Below are 17,934 nucleotides of genomic sequence, written 5' to 3'. Positions count from 1 at the left end.
TCATTTTTCAATACTCATGCTGCCATCCAATGAAGTGGTTTGTTTTCTCAAGTCTTTGTTTCTGACTCTTACCAATTACTTAGCAGTGAAACACACTTATCCCTTATTTAGACTTAATTGCATTATGCCCCAGTGAAAAATGAGCTTAACATGTGCATTTTTTTCAAAGGTTTTTGGTAATTCTAGGTAAATTACATTCACAAAGTCACCCAAAATCTGTTTTTTGGTACACTCAAAAAAGTAAAAGTGGGGCCAACAAGATGATTCCATGGGTCAAACGCCCACTGCTAAGCCTGACAACCCAAGCTTTATCCCAGGACCTACATGGTAGAAGAGAAAACAGACTCCCAGAAGTTTTGCTCTGACCTCTACACTCACTGCAACACACACACACACACACACACACACACACACACACAAACACACATGATTTTTAAAATCTTAAACTACAGGCTAAGGAGATGGTTCAGCAGTTAGGAGGTCGTACTCCCGGGCACCCACATCAGGTGACTCACAACAGCCTGTCACTCCAGGTCCAGTGACTCTGATGCCCTCTTCTGGCTTCTGGCTTCTGCAGGCACCTGCACTCACAAGGCATACAGACTCAAACACATAATTAAATTTTTTTAAAAATGTAATCTTAAGAGTAGAGTAACTTATCTCTTTAAATGTGGAACTAAAGGTTTGCATCATAAGTGTGTTGGTACTTTATGGCATTGCAGTAAAGGAAGATTAAAACCTTCCCTATCATTTGGTCATTATTAATCCATGACTCTCCAGGACAGAGATAACAGTTGTGGCACTCCTGGAATGTAAGAGAGCCCTTTGAGCTGCAATTTAAGGTGCTGCTCCCATTAGCATTCTCTGACTGGAACACAGTTTTACAGATCAGATGAGAGCAGTTGGCGTATTTGCACTGCACACAACACAGGATGGCATGAATATTTACAATGAGAATTCTTCATTTCTGCCTCTGCTTCTACCATTGCAACAATTACAATCAGTAAAACGTTTTTTAATGACCCAGATTTCCACTCAATAAGCACAGAGGCTCATTTTATATAAAACACATCCCGTCTTAGCATTTCCTGCTCTGCAGTCATCTAAGCCCAAGTTTCTGCCTTTGGGAATTTGCTAATGGGTGTAGTGAGTCTATTTGGCTCTTTTGTTTTAAATGTAGAAGATTAGTTTATTTCCTTTCTAGCCTTGATTTGTTTGTTGTGCAGTGATTTGCTATTAATATTTAAACATACTCCTCAGATGCTATCTCTAATGACTAATGTTTCTTACAAAACGAATTATATAGCAACTCATTGCACAAAGAAAATCTACCTATTATATAAAGTATATAAATGACATTAAAAACTAATCTGAACTTTTAGCCATCTTTTAAATGACAACATCTCCCCCTTTCATTTTAAATACCAGTGAAACATGACTTTCATGTTTCTGAAGCTGTCAAAGACTATAAAAGAACCATTTTTTTCCTGTGATTTATGCCTATGGAAATTTGCTATAACTGCAAACTAAATGAAGATTTTTAAAGATTTTACAGCCCTTGCTCATTTAAAATAATCATGCAATGTATGTTGGCATAAATAACTTCTCAGAAAATATTTCTCTGTTCAGAACAAAGAAATTTTAATGAAAAGATTAGCACTGGTTTACATTTTGGCAGAACCCATTAATGTCTGGCTTGATGAGGAAACAGCTAGATTCCAGTATTTTCTCTGAATTTGATGTTTCCTTATGCTGTTCTGACTGAAGTCTGTGATGGTTTGAATGAGAAATGTCCACAAGAGGTGGGTGCATTTAAACACTGGGTCCCCACTTGGTTGCCCTGTTTGGGGAGATTATGGAATCTTGAGATAGAGCCTTGCTGGAGAAAGTCTGTTACTGGTGACCTCTGAGAATTTACAGCCTTGTTCTACTTACAGTTCTCTCTGTGTTCTGTTGTTTGTGACTGGAGACATGATCCCCCAGCTCCCTGCTCCTGTCACTATGTCTGATGCTTGGTGTCATGCCTCCTCACCATGACAGACTCTCATCCTCTGGAACTGGAAGCCAAAATTAATGACATTTCCTTTCTTAAGTCATGAAATTTCATCGCAGCCTCAATCAATAATTAATACACTGTAGAAAGTGGTTAGGATAACTATTTCTTGTGGCATTGATACATTGGGTTGAAGTGAGATACAGGAAGAACACACAATGTGGAAAGGCATAGATTAAACTACTATAGGATGATTACTTTGTTTGGAATGTGACAGATGTCTACTTTAAGGTAAATGGAGCTGGAGAAGGCTCAGTGGACAAAATGATGCTGTGCGTGTATGTGCACCAGAGGTCACATCCTTAGGACCCATTAGCAGGCAGCACTCCCAGCACGAAGAAGGTAGAGACAGGGTGCCTGGAGCAAGCTGGCTGCCTAGAATACACAGAATTGGTGAGATCCACGTTCAGGAAGAGACTTCCTCAATAAACAAAACAAAAAGCAATAGAGAAAGACATTGAACATCAAATTTGGACCTGTACATAAATACACATACATGTGTGCGCATGTGCACACACACATTAAAAAATGAATACATACACATGCACAACACATGTTCACACAAATGATAAACTGTAAAAACTCAAGGGTATAATTTGTGATCTCAACTGTAATTACTAAAATAATAATGTAGGACTATTTGACCAAAACATGACAGCGAAGAGAAAATGGAATATCAAAAAAAAAATTTGCTTAATGGACAAAAGTCAGGAAAGGGCAGAATAATTATAGAGAAGATGAATAGAATATGCATCACCAAACTGTTAGACACATTATCTGAAAGGAGAGACAAAGACATACTAATGTAATGTTCCTAATAATTACTGGCAGAGGTGGCAAGCCCTGTGCTGAACATTTTGCGTGGATATTTCATTTTGTCCTCACAACCATGCAATAGATAGGAACTGCTAATTTCACTTTTTTTAATAAAAGGAAAGCCAAGGCTTTTAGTAAGAGGTAAAGTCGGCACTCTGAACAGAGCTGCCTGACCACAGAGCCTAGCAATTCTTCTATTAATCCCTCCACATGTATGCAAAACTAAGACCTCAGACAACGAAGTCTATAGGATGAGCTATGTGCACTGTGGGAAAGCATCGGTGACATACCCAGCTCACGGGTTATAGAACGCAATGACTACAGACTATCATACTTCTATTGCTTTAGCCCACACTTCTAAAACAGAATTACCACAGGCTTTAAAAATGTATAAATAGCAGAGTTTTATTTATTACAGTTCTGAAGGCTGTGAAGTCTGAAGTCAAGACACAGACAGATTCAATAACCTGGAGGTGACCAGTCCCATTTCCAAGATGATACCTTGATGTGCCTTTAGATGGTGGAAGGCAGAAGGTCCAACCAGACAAATGCTATGTGAAGTGTCTTTCCCATTGGCTTTAGTCCCACTCATTAGAGAAAAGATAATATGGCTTTAATCAACCCATAAAAGTATCACTTCTGAACATTATCACATGGTAATACCTGAGTTGTTGAGAAGAGAATACATGTACAAACCACAGTGTGTGTGTGTGTGTTTTAAAATAATAAAAAAATAAATATAATAAAAACATTTATATATATATATATGTATATATATGTGTGTGTGTGTATATATATATATAATTTAGAGAGAGGTTGGTCCCTTCTGTTGTTTCTACCTACCCAAAAATCTGTTATGCCAAGGCATGATATTTGGAGAAAATTTTATTTTGAAACAGTTAACATAAATACTAGTGGTATTGACTTTATGCAAATGGCAATGCCTTGTTTTTAATATTGGACAAAGTTTTGAAACAGAAAGCAATAAAAGTCATTCAATTTAAATCAGTGTGTAGCCACACTTAAATGTTCTAAGAGATATAAAACTTTGAAGAAAAAGAGAATAAGAGAGAGATGTTGCAAAAATTAAGAGAAAATGGGTGTGTTACTAATGTATTACTGCACTGTGGCTTTTTAAGTTCAGAAATTTCTTTTTTTTATTAGATATTTATTTACATTTCAAATGTTATCCTCCAAACCCTCATCCCATCTCCCCTCCCCTACTTCTATGAGAGTGTGCCTCCACCCACCCATCCACTCCTGCCTCCCCGTCCTCAAATTTCCCTACACTGGGGCATCAAGCCTTCACAAGACCAAGGGCTTCTCCTCCCATTGATGCCCAACAAGCCCATCCTCTGCTACATACCTATGCAGCTGGAACCATGGGTCCCTTCATGTGTACTCCTTGGTTGGTGGTTTAGTCCCTGGAAGCTCTGGGGTGTCAGGTTGGTTGATATTGTTGTTCTTCCTATGGAGTTGCAAACCCCTTCAGTTCCTTCAGTCCTTTCTCTAACTTCTCTAACTTCTTCTTCTTTGTGTAGCTGTTCCCCTTTCCTCTGAGGGTGAGGTAACAATGGCTCACTTGGTCCTCACAGTTGGGGCACACAGATAGTGGTGTCTGTGACATCCTACGGCACACCCGTGGATATTGGAATATCCCAGGATTGTTCAAATATTCCTGACCATAGGATCCTAAAGAAATATCTCACAATATCTCACGCAACTCACAATTATGAGAAAAGATTCATTCTCTGGAGCCTGAGAAGAGAAGGAAGATTAGTGTCAGTGACATGCACAGGGGCACGCAGTAGGTAGCTAAGGCTAGCCTGTACCTCTGCACTGTAGAATTGCTCTGGGCAGTTCCACATCAGTAAGCATCATTAGCTGTGGCCAGCAGAGAGGTGGCCCTTGCTGCTTCTCAGTGTCTGTGTTCGCAGATATGCAGTGATCCTGGCTGAAAGGGGAACTAATCGAGATTAGTACAGTCAGGGTGGACATCTCAAAAAGCTTAGTAAGAGATAGCTGGGTGTTTTCTAATGCCAAAAAAAAGACCCTCAAATTCTTTAAAGAAAGCATTATACAAGCCAGGTGATTACATCTGAAGGGATAAGGCAGGAGAATCATTAGGAGTCTAAGGCCAGCCTGGGCTACACTGTGAATTCCAGGATGACTGGGCTTTAGAGTGAAACCCTGACTGGAACCATGATAAAAGAGATAAATAAATACATAGAAAAGAAAGAAAAATGATCTATATATGGTCTAGTTTTCTTTCTGTTGCTGTGGTCACTCTGACCAAAAGCAACGTGTGGAAGAGAAGGTTTATTTGGTTTATACTTCCAGGTCATCATCATCCATCATTTGGGGAAGTCAGAGCAGGAACTCATGGCAGGAACTTGGAGGTTCAAGCCCCATGGCAGGAATCATGGAGGAACACTGTTTGCTGGCTGTTCTCTGGTTCACTAGTTCACGGGCTCATGTTTACCTAGCTTCCTTATATGGTCCAGAACTACTTGCCTAGGGATGATGCCACCCATAGTGGGCTAGGTCCTTATACATCAATTAATAATCAAGGTGGGGTCCAGAGTAACCATCCGGGGTAGATGGTCAGCAGTTAAGAACATGGCTGTTCTTTCTGGGTTCAGTTCTCAGAACCCACATGTCAGCTCACAACTGTCTATAATTCTAGTCCAATCCCCTCTTCTTGTTTCTGTGGGCATTGGACACACATGTGGCATAAAGACATACAAGCAGGCAAACACCCAGACAATCCTCCACAGATATGCCCACAGGGCAATCTAATCTAGGCAATTCCTCAATCAAGGCCTTTCTCTCTGACAACTCTAGGCTTTCAAGTTGATCATTAAAACTAACTAGAACAATACATATAAGTGTGTGTGTGTGTGTGTGAGAGAGAGAGAGAGAGAGAGAGAGAGAGAGAGAGAGAGAGAGTATGTGCATGTCATACATTATTTGAGTTAGTTTTTGTTCAAATACTTAAATATTTTCAATCTCCACATGCCTAGTAGTATGTTAGATTCATTTGGGGTATTCAGTTAAAGTCCATGACATAATCTGCTATCCTGTGGAATTCATCTTGACTACAATCAATATATATATACCCATAAAACATTAGGATACACGATGATGAAAGCAAAAGCCATGCTTTAGAAGACCAGCAAGAGAAGGTGGAATGTTCGTAAATGGAAACTGAGGAAAGGACATTCGTTTCCTTGATGTGTTCCTAGTCCTTCACTATCTAAGGGTGTAAATGAGGAAACCACGTTTGAGATCAGTGAGAAGACTGGCCTGTCCAGGAAAGTAATTGGTGTGAGTACTAAAGGGGCTATCAGACCGCCATCATTGCAAGGTTACACCATCATCGATAAGGGTGCACACGGAAGCAGAGTTACAGACAGCTTTTCACTTATGCCATTGACCAGGTATGCCATCGTAGTTAAATTGGTATTGCCCCATTTTGCAGACAGAAAAACTGTAATTCACCTGAAGTCCTGCAGCTAGTAAGTAGTGAGAGGCCCGGGTTCAATCCCAAGTCTTTCTGTTGCTAAATTACCCAAGCTCCATACAGTGAGGAAGGGAAAGCCAGATCAAACCTCAGAAATTATAGTTTTCAGATAAATGAATAATAAAAATATGGCACATATTCAATAGGATTTCATTCAGCCATGAAAGAAACGAAACTAGGAAATTTGCAGAAATGGGTGGTTCAAGAAATTGCTATATTAAGTTGATTACTAAATTAGCCCAGACTCAGGCAAATATTACATTACTTCCTCACATCTGATCCTAGCTCGTAAAGTATGTTTATTTATGTGGATGCAAATGTAGGTGTCAGTTATGAAATGAGAGGACCAGGAGAAGGGAAGCAAATTCATTTTTCCTCTGTCACCATTGAAGGTCAGTGGGCAAGTCAGACTGATCTGCACGCTCCAGAGTCCTCTTTCATGGTCTCCAAGGTCTCACCTTCCCCCCACCCGGGAGCTTACATACCTACTGTGGTCATAAGACAACAGAGCAGTTAAGGCGCTCCTGAACTGACTGTCTCGACCAGAAGTCAGCTAGAGATTGGCCTCTAGATACAGGTTGTTTTGCAAGTTAGCAAATTAGAAAGCTGAGTTCTAATGACTCTATGGAAAAGCTAGTCTCTCGGGAATGCACTTTACAAGAGAAAAGAAGAAAACACAGCCCCAGGTGGTGACTTATCACTGGGAGGTTTTAGCAAGTGCCAAGTTTGAATATATTATGTTGACACCTGGTAGCTAAATCTAAGCTAACTTTCCATCCTAGTGTCATGCCAGAACAATATAGTGTACGCTTGTGGTAGCCTTCCCACTGTGTCATTTCCCAAAGCTGAGATCATATCTGAGTCTTTTCTCTGATTAGAAAGCCCCACAGGATTTACACAAACTCTGTGAAGGAGGGGTGTCTTTAGGCATGTCACACATATGTGCTGAACACACAGTGAGTCTTCTTTCGTCTCCCAAGAACTAACTGCTCTCTGAACAAATTCACTCAGGGCATAGTGATGTGCATGCAAAAGCCAGATTACTGGAGGCAGGGTTGAGGAAGGCCATGAGTTCAAGGACAGCCTGGGCTATAAGACCCTCTCAAGAAAATCAAACAAAACAAAAACGGCAGTTTCTCACATAAATAAAATAATAATAGGCAAAGGTTTCCTACCCACAGCTGCAGGTATCATGCAGTTGCAGATGAAATTTGTGGCTTTGATTATATTATATAAGTGTTATCAATCATTTAGTTGTTACATCAAAGAACTTAAATATTTTTAGTGCTGTGCTAAATTTTTTAGGGAACTATAATGGATCATATTTTCAGTTTACTGGGAAGACAGAGACATACTTAAATCAAATAGTATAAAAACTTTATAACTACACAGTAAATTGTACACTGTAGACAGTAGGTATCAGAGAAAAAGATGATGGGAAAAGGGATAAAGAAAGCTTGGGGAAATGTGTGGGTTGCAACATTGTTGCAACCTATCTGTCCCTGCCCCGCCCATGCCCCACCCCCACCCCACCCCCTGTAAAAAGGTGGGTTTTTTTTATTTTTTTATTTTTTTTTGCCTAGAAACTGCTTGTGGTAATTACAACAACAATAGTAACTGATTACATACCCAGTTACCAACTTGACCTGGTGAGTTGCTTTTTTTTTAATAGCCCCTATTTTTCTTTTTTGAGATTATAATTTGATTACATTTTCTATTCCATTTCCTCTCTCTAAACCCTGTCATATAGTCCTTCCCCATTCTCCTTCAAATTCATACCCTCTTTTTTCACTATTTGTTACTGCATGCATATATGCATATATATATATATATATATATATTCCTAGGTATACTCTGGTCAGTCTGTATAATGTTATCTGTACATACATTTTCAGAGCTGATCATTTGGCACTGGACAACTACTGTACTCTTCCCTGAGGAAGACCACCTACCTGCCCTGCTCCAAGATTTCTTCAGTAGCTTAGTTCCTGGTGTAGTGTTAAGGCCTCATGGGCTCTTTTCTCCATCCAGTCTGTCATGTTCCTTTGTAACCCCTCTACTGCTCTTCCTCCTTGTGGATGTCCACTTTATACCATGGCATGGTAAAAAGCTAAGTTCTAATCACCACGTGGCAAATGAGAGACTATAACAAATGTACTTTACAAATAAAAAAAAAAAATAGCCGCTGGCAGCTGAAATAATTTGACTTATCTCATGAATTGTGGTTTTTGCCTAGAAACTGCATGTGGCAATTAATAAATAATAATAATAAATAATAGTAACAACAAGAATAATAATACTGATTACATCACAATTACCACCTTGACCAGGTGACTTGCTTTGGATAATGGAAGCAAGTAGAATGAACGAATTTTGACTAACTAGCCATTCTAAATGTGCGTGCCTGGTTCTCCAAGCCTCTAGCATCTCTGCTGTCTGCTATGAAAACAGTATATTCTGGATATGGCACAGAAACTACCCTAAACAAGCCAAGGACAGTCACACTCACTGAGCGACGATGATCAGAACACAGAACTAACTTCCTATACAAGAAAAATCAAGCAGTTAAATCTAACCTAGGAATGTCAAAAGGATACAAGTAAGTGGCATGTCCTCCATCTCAGAGTCACCCTGAGTCTGCTGCATTGACGTCTGTCATTCAGTTTACCTCATGAATGACAGGTACATCCCCCTGATAGAGGGAGAGATCTTGGCCCTAGCCCCAAGATAGTTTGTCTGGGAATTAATTACTCCTGGTAGGCAGACCTATGAGCTGTTTACCTTGTATGGAAGGAGAAATAGAATCTGCCTGGGTTCCTGTGCTGTAGACAGTGGATTAACTGGATGATCTGGATCCCAGGAAAAGCAAAACTACAAGATTAGAAACCAAAAGAGCATAAGACGAGTAGATGAATTTATTAAAATTGCCACAAAGAGCCCCATGCTTCACACTGATGCCCAACAACAGCCCCCCCACTCTCTCTCACACACCACACACACACACACACACACACACACACACACACACACACACTCACACAATGTCCAGGTTCCTTCCCCATTGAGCCTTTTGTTGATACAGCCACTCCATGATGAATATGGGGTCCAGGCTTCGGTGTTATACATAGACCTAACTAATGGTATGAAGTCCCTCCCATTAACACAGGTCTAGGTCCTGCTCCTGCTGGATGCTCAGTGTGCTAGTAGCAGAGGCCAACTCTGAGATCTGAGGTAGCACCACCCCTGGAAGGGAGTGGCAAGCTCTTCATTAGTGAGTTAATGACCTCAGACCTTGTGTTCTGAGGAGGAAGCAGACGGTCCTTGCTAAATTGTTATTCCAGGTATGGTTTCCTTTCTTCATCCCACCATCATTCCAAGACCCTACAGAATATCTGGTGTATCAGGAGAAGATGCCACATTGCATCACTGCAGACCAAGATACCCATTTTACCATGAACCTACTGAGAAACTAACTCTAAGCCTCATTTGCCTCTTTCTTAAAACAAGGGATTTCATGATCTGTTAAATTAGCTTTCTTGTTGCTCTGACAAGCAAGGGACAAAGGGTTTAGTTGCATTCACATTTTAAGGACCTCGTGGTGGCCAGAAGAGCTCTCTACTGTGGCATCAGAAGCATGAGGTGGGGAACTGGAAAGAGGGCTCAGAGGTTAAGCACACTTGTTGCTCTTGCAGAAGACCCAGGTTTGACTCCCAGATCCCACTCAGTGACTCACGGCCATCTGTAAGCTCATTTCCAGGCGCTCTAACACGAATGCTTATGGTGCACATACATCATGCAGTCAGAACATTCATATGCATCGAGTAAAATAAATAATTCTCAAACAAATGATTAAAAACCGAAACAGGAGATTAATCTATAAATTCCTAATTAATTTCAGCTCTGTGCCCTATATTAACTGTTTATTTTCTGTCCCTGCCCACAAGCTGGAGGACAGAGCAGAGTGAGGGAAATACGTTCCTCAAACCCAGTGAGCGTCAGTCACTTCATTGGAAGAGTGAATTCAAAGATTACTCATACACAGACACAGCCTCACCTGCCAACTTACAGCCTTCTGTTCTGCTGGTCTCTCCACCTCCCAATACAAAAGGAAACCACTTTATGATAAATGTGTCCTTATTGTCCTGGGGAGAAAACTTAAGTTTTAGAATGTGGTCGAACAGTTGTAAACTTGGAAGCCAAATCAGCCTGGTCCTTGGCTTAGTTCCTTCTCAAGCATGAAGAAAAGGCAGAAAGGTAAAGAAGCTATGCAAAACCATTTGCATCCTTAAAATGGTGTGTGTGTGTGTGTGTGTGTGTGTGTGTGTGTGTGTATGTGTGTGTGTGAGTGTGAGTGTGTGAGAGTGTGTGTGTGTGAGTGTGTGAGTGTGTGAGTGTGTGTGTGTGAGTGTATGTGTATGAGTGTGTGTGAGTGTGTGTGAGCGTGTGTGTGTGTATGTGTGAGAGTGTGAGTGTGTGTGTGAGTGTGTGTGTGAATGTGTGTGTGTAAATTGTAAATGTATGAAAAATTAGAATAGATAGATAGATAGATAGATAGATAGATAGATAGATAGATAGATATCAACAAAACTATCTTTTCCAAAACAACTATTCAACAAGGCTTGGGGCTGGCGGAGGTGGGGGGAAATAAAGACAGTGATAGTTCTTAAGGAGTTTTTCACTAACCTAACGAGTTTAATGGAACTAGATTGTATAAGTTTTCTTCAATCTTACGTGGCTAAATAAAAGACACTTATTTCCTTTCTTTAAAAACCTATTCACATTAGATAACTCCAAACGCATTTTTCCTATAAATATCCAGCACCTGATTCTGGCCCCAGTGGTTTGCCAACTCATAAAAGCCAACTGATGAACCACACTTGTCAAACTACTTATTAAAAATTAAAAATTAAATAAAGTATATTAAACACTCCCTGAAAAATACACACACACACCTGTGGCATGCAGGTGAACTGGCCCCAGGACATGAGAGCAGGAGATCTGTCCCTGCCCCACACCTGGACAAAGTGGAAGGACCAGCCCTGGTGGCTCAGGTGCAGGAGAGCTAGTGAGCTGACCAGCTCAGCCCCAAACCCACCCAGACCCAGAACCAGGGCTGTGAGTTGGCTCACACCAACATCTACGCCATCTACAAACTGTTGGAGAATTTAAAGAGTCCAGTCCTGCAGATCCAAAGCTGCAAGTTCTTCATGACGCAGAGCAACAACAGGATATCCAGAAGGAGTCCCTGGTGAGGATCCAGTATTGATAGAGTAGCAGAAGCCAGAGGCCTTGAACCAGACCAGTGACTCATTGCCATGAACATTTGCAAGTAAGCTATTTGGACAAATAGGGTATACTGTATAACACACCTGACATACAGCAGCTTCCACAGCAAGATTTTGTTTTGTTTTGGGGGAGAGCAGATATGAAGAGATGGGGAGATGTGTTATAGTTAGACCTGGTTCTTCCTGCCAGCCTCATGCTCTCAGAAATAAAACTCAAAATCAAGATATATTTACAAATACCTTGGCCATATAGAAAGGCTCTCTTCTGACTAGAATCATAAATTAATGCATTTGTTTTAACTTCAATTCTGCCATGTGGCTGGTTTCCTGTGCTCAGGTACTATGTATCCATCTCCTCACAACTTCCCAGGATGATCTTACCGTGCCTGGCTCTATTCCAGAATTCTTTCTCCTTCTGAGTGGCCCACCTTCTATTTTCAGCCTAAGCCATAGGCCATACTTTTTAATATGTATGGATACAAGTGATACATCCATACAATCACAAGATATTCACTCTACAGAGATGAGTGGGGTTGGGGTGTGTGATGTGAAATTCACAAAGAATTTAAAGGTTTTTTTAAAGTACGTTAAATGTAATAGTGGTCTGATTATCTGTGCCTTTAAGTTTGTTGAATCTACTAGTTATAGCAAAGCCATCTTATGAGGCAGGGGGAGGTGGGACAGGAGAAATGAGAAGCTGGCATGGGTTGTCTGCTATGCCACTGCTGCTGTACTGCTTGTGACCTCAGTGAGTTCACACCTTTGGGTGCTGAGGTACCCATTAGCAGCCTTCTTAGCACCACCACATCAATGCCCTGAAAAAGCTCAGTCACCAAGAGGCTCAGAATTCTCAGAAGGCATATTTCTCTCTGGGGTTTGACCTTATCTTCTATTTTTTCCTCTCAAAGATAACAATATTGCTGTGCAGCTTCTGAGAATTCACTGAACTAATCCATTATTAATGGAAAATAGATGCCATGATGAGAACAATTGAGCTACAATAGAATCCACCCATCATTCATTTTATTTTCCTATCCCAACATTGCTAGTGGGTTTCACAATGGATCACGGGCTTATGATATCACTCCATAGAGACAAATGCTTTTTTCACTGCAGACAAGAACACAACCAACCAAAGAACTGATTCCACCCAAGGATCAGTAAGACAGAGCAGCAAGGAAACATGCTTGCTGCCAAGCTTAAAGACTGGAGTTCAATATTAGGGAGCCACATAGTAGAAAGAGAAAATGAACTCATGTAAGTTGTCCTCTGGCCTCTGCATGCACATTGGGGCACATATGCAGAAGACACACACAAACACACTCACACACATACACAAACATACAAACATCACACAAACACACAAAATCACATAAACACAAACAGACTCAATCACACACATACAAACATACACACATACACAAACTCACACACAAACACAGGAACATACACATACAGTCTCACTCACACATGCTAACACTCACACAAATGCACACTCTTACACACAATTAAATATAGAAAACTATATAAATTAGAAAATTTTATATAATAAATAAATTTTTGAAAAAGAAAACAATTTTATGCAAACCTAGCTTGATGGTCCAGTGAGTTTATTAGGGTTTCTTAGGGATCAGGGGCAACTTGTAGGTTGATCTCATTACAAAATGGCTCCTCTCCCTCCCAACTGTTAACCACTTACGTATCTCCAGAGTTGTGGGGCCTCATATGACCCTACCACAATGAAATGTTAACAAGCCTAATGTTGTGAGGGTCTGGCACAGTAATCAAAGTTGCCCTGACTTCAGGAGTCGTGACCACGTCATACCCAGGGGACAGAGTTCTATAACACTAGGCTATGTTATTATTAGTTAAGCTCTTAAATGTTCTGAAGTTTCTATGAGGTGTAACCGTAACTATCCACACTGCATGGCCTCTTTTCCTGAACTTCTCCTGAAGTTCTCCTCGGAGCTCACAGACATCACCTTCTGTCTTAGGCCCTCTAACCACAGACCCTTTTCACAGATCTGATTGAAGGATAATCAGAGACTAATTCATCAACTCCTCCTCTTATTTCTACTTATTTACACTCTGTGCTCAAGTTCACACCACATGCCACCTGTTCCACCTGTCCCTCCTCACCTGGCTCTCCTGAGTCCTGTGCAGACCAAGGGTTGGTAAAGACACTCAGTGCTCTTTGGCGTGGGGCTTTCACACTAGGCATACTGTGCTTCTGCTTCTGTGGGGAAGATGTGTTCCTCTTGATGATCATGGGATTTTGCAGGCTCTTGCTTTTAAAGAAAAATTCATTAGTTTATATAATCAAGAGCTTTGATGTACTTGATTCTAAAGCCCAAAGTCCTTGTAATATAAGTACTATACATTTTATGAATAATACCCTTGTTATTCTTAATAATCCCACTTTTAATTTACTTAGAGGTGGGGGGATTACAAATAACAAGGTCTGAGAAGCACCTAAAGAAATGTTCAACATCCTTAGTCATCAGGGAAACGTAAATCAAAACAATCCTGAGATTCCACCTTACACCAGTCAGAATGGCTAAGATCAAAAACTCAGGTGACAGCAGATGCTGGTGAGGATGTGGAGAAAGGGGAACACTCCTCCATTGTTGGTGGAATTGCAAGCTGGTACAACCACTCTGGAAATCAGCCAGGCAGTTCCTCAGAAAATTGGACATAGTACTACCTGCAAACCCAGCTATACCACTCCTGGGCAAATACCCAGAAGATGCTCCAACATATAACAAGGACACATGCTCCACTATATCCATAGCAGCATTATTTATAATAGCCAGAAGCTGGGAACAACCCAGATGTCCCTCAACAGAGGAATGGATACAGAAAATGTGGTACATTTACACAATGCAGTACTTCTCAGCTATTAAAAACAATGACTTCATGAAATTCACAGGCAAATGGATGGAACTAGAAAATGTCATCCTGAGTGAGGTAACCCAATCACAAAAGAACACACATGGTATGTACTCACCGATAAGTAAATATTAGCCCAAAAGCTCGGAATACCCAAGATAAAATTCACAGACCAGTATTGAGACCCTGCAGCGATGCTGAGCAGGTTTCTAGGCCCGCGCTACCGGGAACTGGCCAGAAACTGGATTCCCACAGCCGGCATGTGGGGCACTGTGGGTGCTGTGGGACTGGTGTGGGCCACGGACTGGCAGCTGATCCTGGACTGGGTGCCTTACATCAACGGCAAGTTTAAGAAGGACGATTAGGCAGCCCCTCCCCCACCACAGGCCTCGATGGTACCATGTGCCGAGGCCTCAGACACAGCGTAGTCCTGTGGAGGACACTGAGGAAGCTGGACACTGGAGAGGTCTGCACCGCTCAGGGAGCTTCCGCGTTGACAGACACTAGGGCTGCCTTGATAGGTGCAGCATTAAACCTTATTCTTATGCCTTGGAAAAAAAAATTCACAGACCACATGAAGCTCAAGAAGAAGAAAGATCTTGGTGTGGATGCTCCAGTCCTTCTCAGAAGGGGGAACAAAATACTCAAGGGAGGAAGTAGGGAGACAAAGTGTGGAACAGAGACTGAAGGAAAGGCCATCCAGAGACTCCTCACCTGGGCATCCATCGTATTTACAGACACCAAACCCAGACATTATTGTGGATGCCAAGAAGTGCTTGCTGACAGGAGCCTGATATAGCTGTCTCCTGAGAGGCTCTGCCAGAGCCTGACAACTAGAGGCAGATGCTCACAGCCAACCATTGGACTGAGCACGAGACCCCAATGGAGGAGTTAAAGAAAGGACTGAAGGAACTGAAGGGGTTTGCAACCCCATAAGAGGAACAACAATATCAACCAACCAGACCCCCCTAGAGCTCCCAGGAACTAAGCCACCAACCAAAGAGTACACATGAAGAGACCCATGGCTCCAGCTTCATATGTAGCAGAAGACGGACTTGTCAGACATCAATGGGAGGAGAGGCCCTTGGTCTTGGGAAGGCTGGATGGCCCAGTGTAGGGGAAGGCCAAGGTAGGGAGGCAGGAGTGGGTGGGTGGAATAGGGGGAGGGAGGATGGTATAGGGGGGTTTCAGAGGGGAAACTGGGAAAGGGGATAACATTTGAAATGTAAATAAATAAAATATCCAATTAAAAAAATAACAAGTAAGAAATAGAGTTTCACTATCACTGCCTTCCTTTTTACTGTGAATTTTTCATCTGTCTCCCACACTCAGCCTTTGTTTGGAGAGCAGAGGAAGCTCTCAGCCCTCAGCCCTCCCTTGCTCTGTATGGCACGTGGCTCCGGTCATGGTCCTGTGTCTTCTTTGTTTTCTAAGGCACCTTTCTCCGATGTATAAACTTAGAAAAGGTATGGGAAGACCGAATAGACACCAGGGGCAGAGCTCCTCGCCCTCCAGAGAAAGTCGAATCTGCTGAAGAGGCACTGGGGCCAGGTGGCTGGATGTCAGGACCACATCTGCCTCTTACTATTTGGTATTACCACAGGGAAACTGCTTAATCTACCTTAATGTCAGCTTTCTCATTTATAAAACAGCAAAAGTTGTAAGAGTTAAAAAGATATCAAGGTGTCCTGACTCATCAAAGCGCTTGTCCATCTGACTTGCCAGTATCAGTGTGGGGGAGACTCTGCGCAGACGGAATAGAGACGTTGCAACCTGCATCTCCTCAGCACTTTACATTTCTGGGCAATGTCCAAGAGCCTAAAATGGCTCGGCAAATTTAAGATGATAGTACAAGGATCAGAGACAAGAGGACTTAAGAACCACCTACTGAGTCACCCCAAATGCAAGCCATGATGTGCCAATTCTAACTAAAAATAGGAAGGGGAAGGAAAAAAAAAAAAAACTTGCCTTTGGAAATAAAAAATCTAATCTTACCAACAGTGGCCCAGATCCCTTACTTCCTATTTCTGTTTCCCTTTCCTGTCAGTAAATGATAATAATAGCCTCTGTGCAGTGTGGCTGTGAGATGCAGCCACTCCCTCTTCAAGTCTCCCGCCTTCCCTGGCAGTCTGTTACTCGGGTCATTGAGACTGAAGCCTCCGCCTCTACAAGAGCCACAGCCATGTGTAAGTCCGACAGATCTGGCTTAGCAGCACGCTCTTTTTGCTGTTTACAAGAATTGTGAAGAGTAACAGTATCTCGTGGGTGTCTCAAAACAACACTGCACAAGTAAGAGTGTTTTAATGCAGAAACGAATGGTTAAGAAGTGTCCGTATTCTTAGACTGAGAGCCATTCACAATCGTCTGAAGATCTTGTTTCAAAGAAGCTGCCTCAGTGATCAGCTGCTCTCTCTCATCAGACGGGTTACTCACGTTGAATTTTCTGATATTTGGGTTGGAAATAAAGTCATCACTTTTTAATCTGAAATATTAATTATTAATATTTAATATTTGAAAATCTCTTTATTTTATTTTTTATATTCATTTGTTCTCTCTCTCTCTTTGTGTGTGTGTGTGTGTGTGTGTGTGTGTGTGTGTGTGTGTGTGTGTGTCTGTGTGTCTGTGTGTCTGTGTGTCTGTGTATGTGGAGACCAGAGGACAACCTCAGGGAGCAGGCTCCCTCCTTCCACCACGTGGTCCCAGCGTGGAACTCAGGTGCTCAGGTTTGGCAGTGAGAGCCATCGGAGCCATCTTGGCAGCACAGAAACATCCTCTTTAAAAATGTCTAAATCAAAAAGTAAAAATTGCTTTAACACCCATTCCATCCTGAAAAACAGCTTCAACTGCTGATTGCTGCAAATATAGTTTTGGGGTGCCCTCTAGTGCTGAAATATTGATAATATACCAACCATGGCTCTAGGAAATCTATACTGAACACACCCTCTAGTGTTAGAGTAAGACCAGACTAGGCTCAGGACACACACACAATTATACAAACACACACACACACACACACACACACACACACACACACACACACACACACCACACCACACCACACCACACCACACCACATACCACACCACATATCAGCCCATATAATATAGCCACAAATAAAGCCACAGAGTGAAGTCTGGAATAAACTTCTAATCTGTCCAATAATAGGTGCTTCTATTCAGCTCAAAGGACCATTACCCTACCTAAAAGATAAGGCATCAAAAACTGACCAGAAAGCAATGGATATGTGCAAACTCTTTGACAGAGAATTTAAAATGGCTGGGTCTTTTTGTTTGTTTGTTTTGGTTGTTTTTTGTTTTTTGTTTGTTTGTTTGTTTGGGTTTTGTGGGGGGGGTGGGTTTTTTGTTTGT

General features: G+C 41.6%; 2 long non-coding RNA genes and 1 pseudogene across 2 annotated transcripts; 1 reads left to right on the top strand and 2 right to left on the bottom strand.

Annotated features, from left to right (window-relative positions):
- Positions 1–3,256: 3,256 nt before the first annotated feature.
- Gm51768 lies at positions 3,257–4,267 on the bottom strand. The gene is made up of 2 exons (XR_003948886.1): positions 4,236–4,267; positions 3,257–3,456 (listed from the first exon to the last, which is right to left on the bottom strand). It is a non-coding gene; the product is annotated as a predicted gene, 51768 (long non-coding RNA).
- A 512-nt stretch (positions 4,268–4,779) lies between these two features.
- Positions 4,780–13,958, bottom strand: Gm39694. Its single transcript, XR_865712.1, has 3 exons — positions 13,817–13,958; positions 9,174–9,263; positions 4,780–4,835 (listed from the first exon to the last, which is right to left on the bottom strand). It is a non-coding gene; the product is annotated as a predicted gene, 39694 (long non-coding RNA).
- Gm16418 (predicted pseudogene 16418) lies at positions 14,737–15,120 on the top strand (annotated as a pseudogene).

Source organism: Mus musculus, chromosome 1 (assembly GCF_000001635.26).
Source record: "Mus musculus strain C57BL/6J chromosome 1, GRCm38.p6 C57BL/6J".
Lineage (NCBI taxonomy): Eukaryota > Metazoa > Chordata > Mammalia > Rodentia > Muridae > Mus > Mus musculus.
This window is presented reverse-complemented; position numbering and strand designations above follow the sequence as displayed.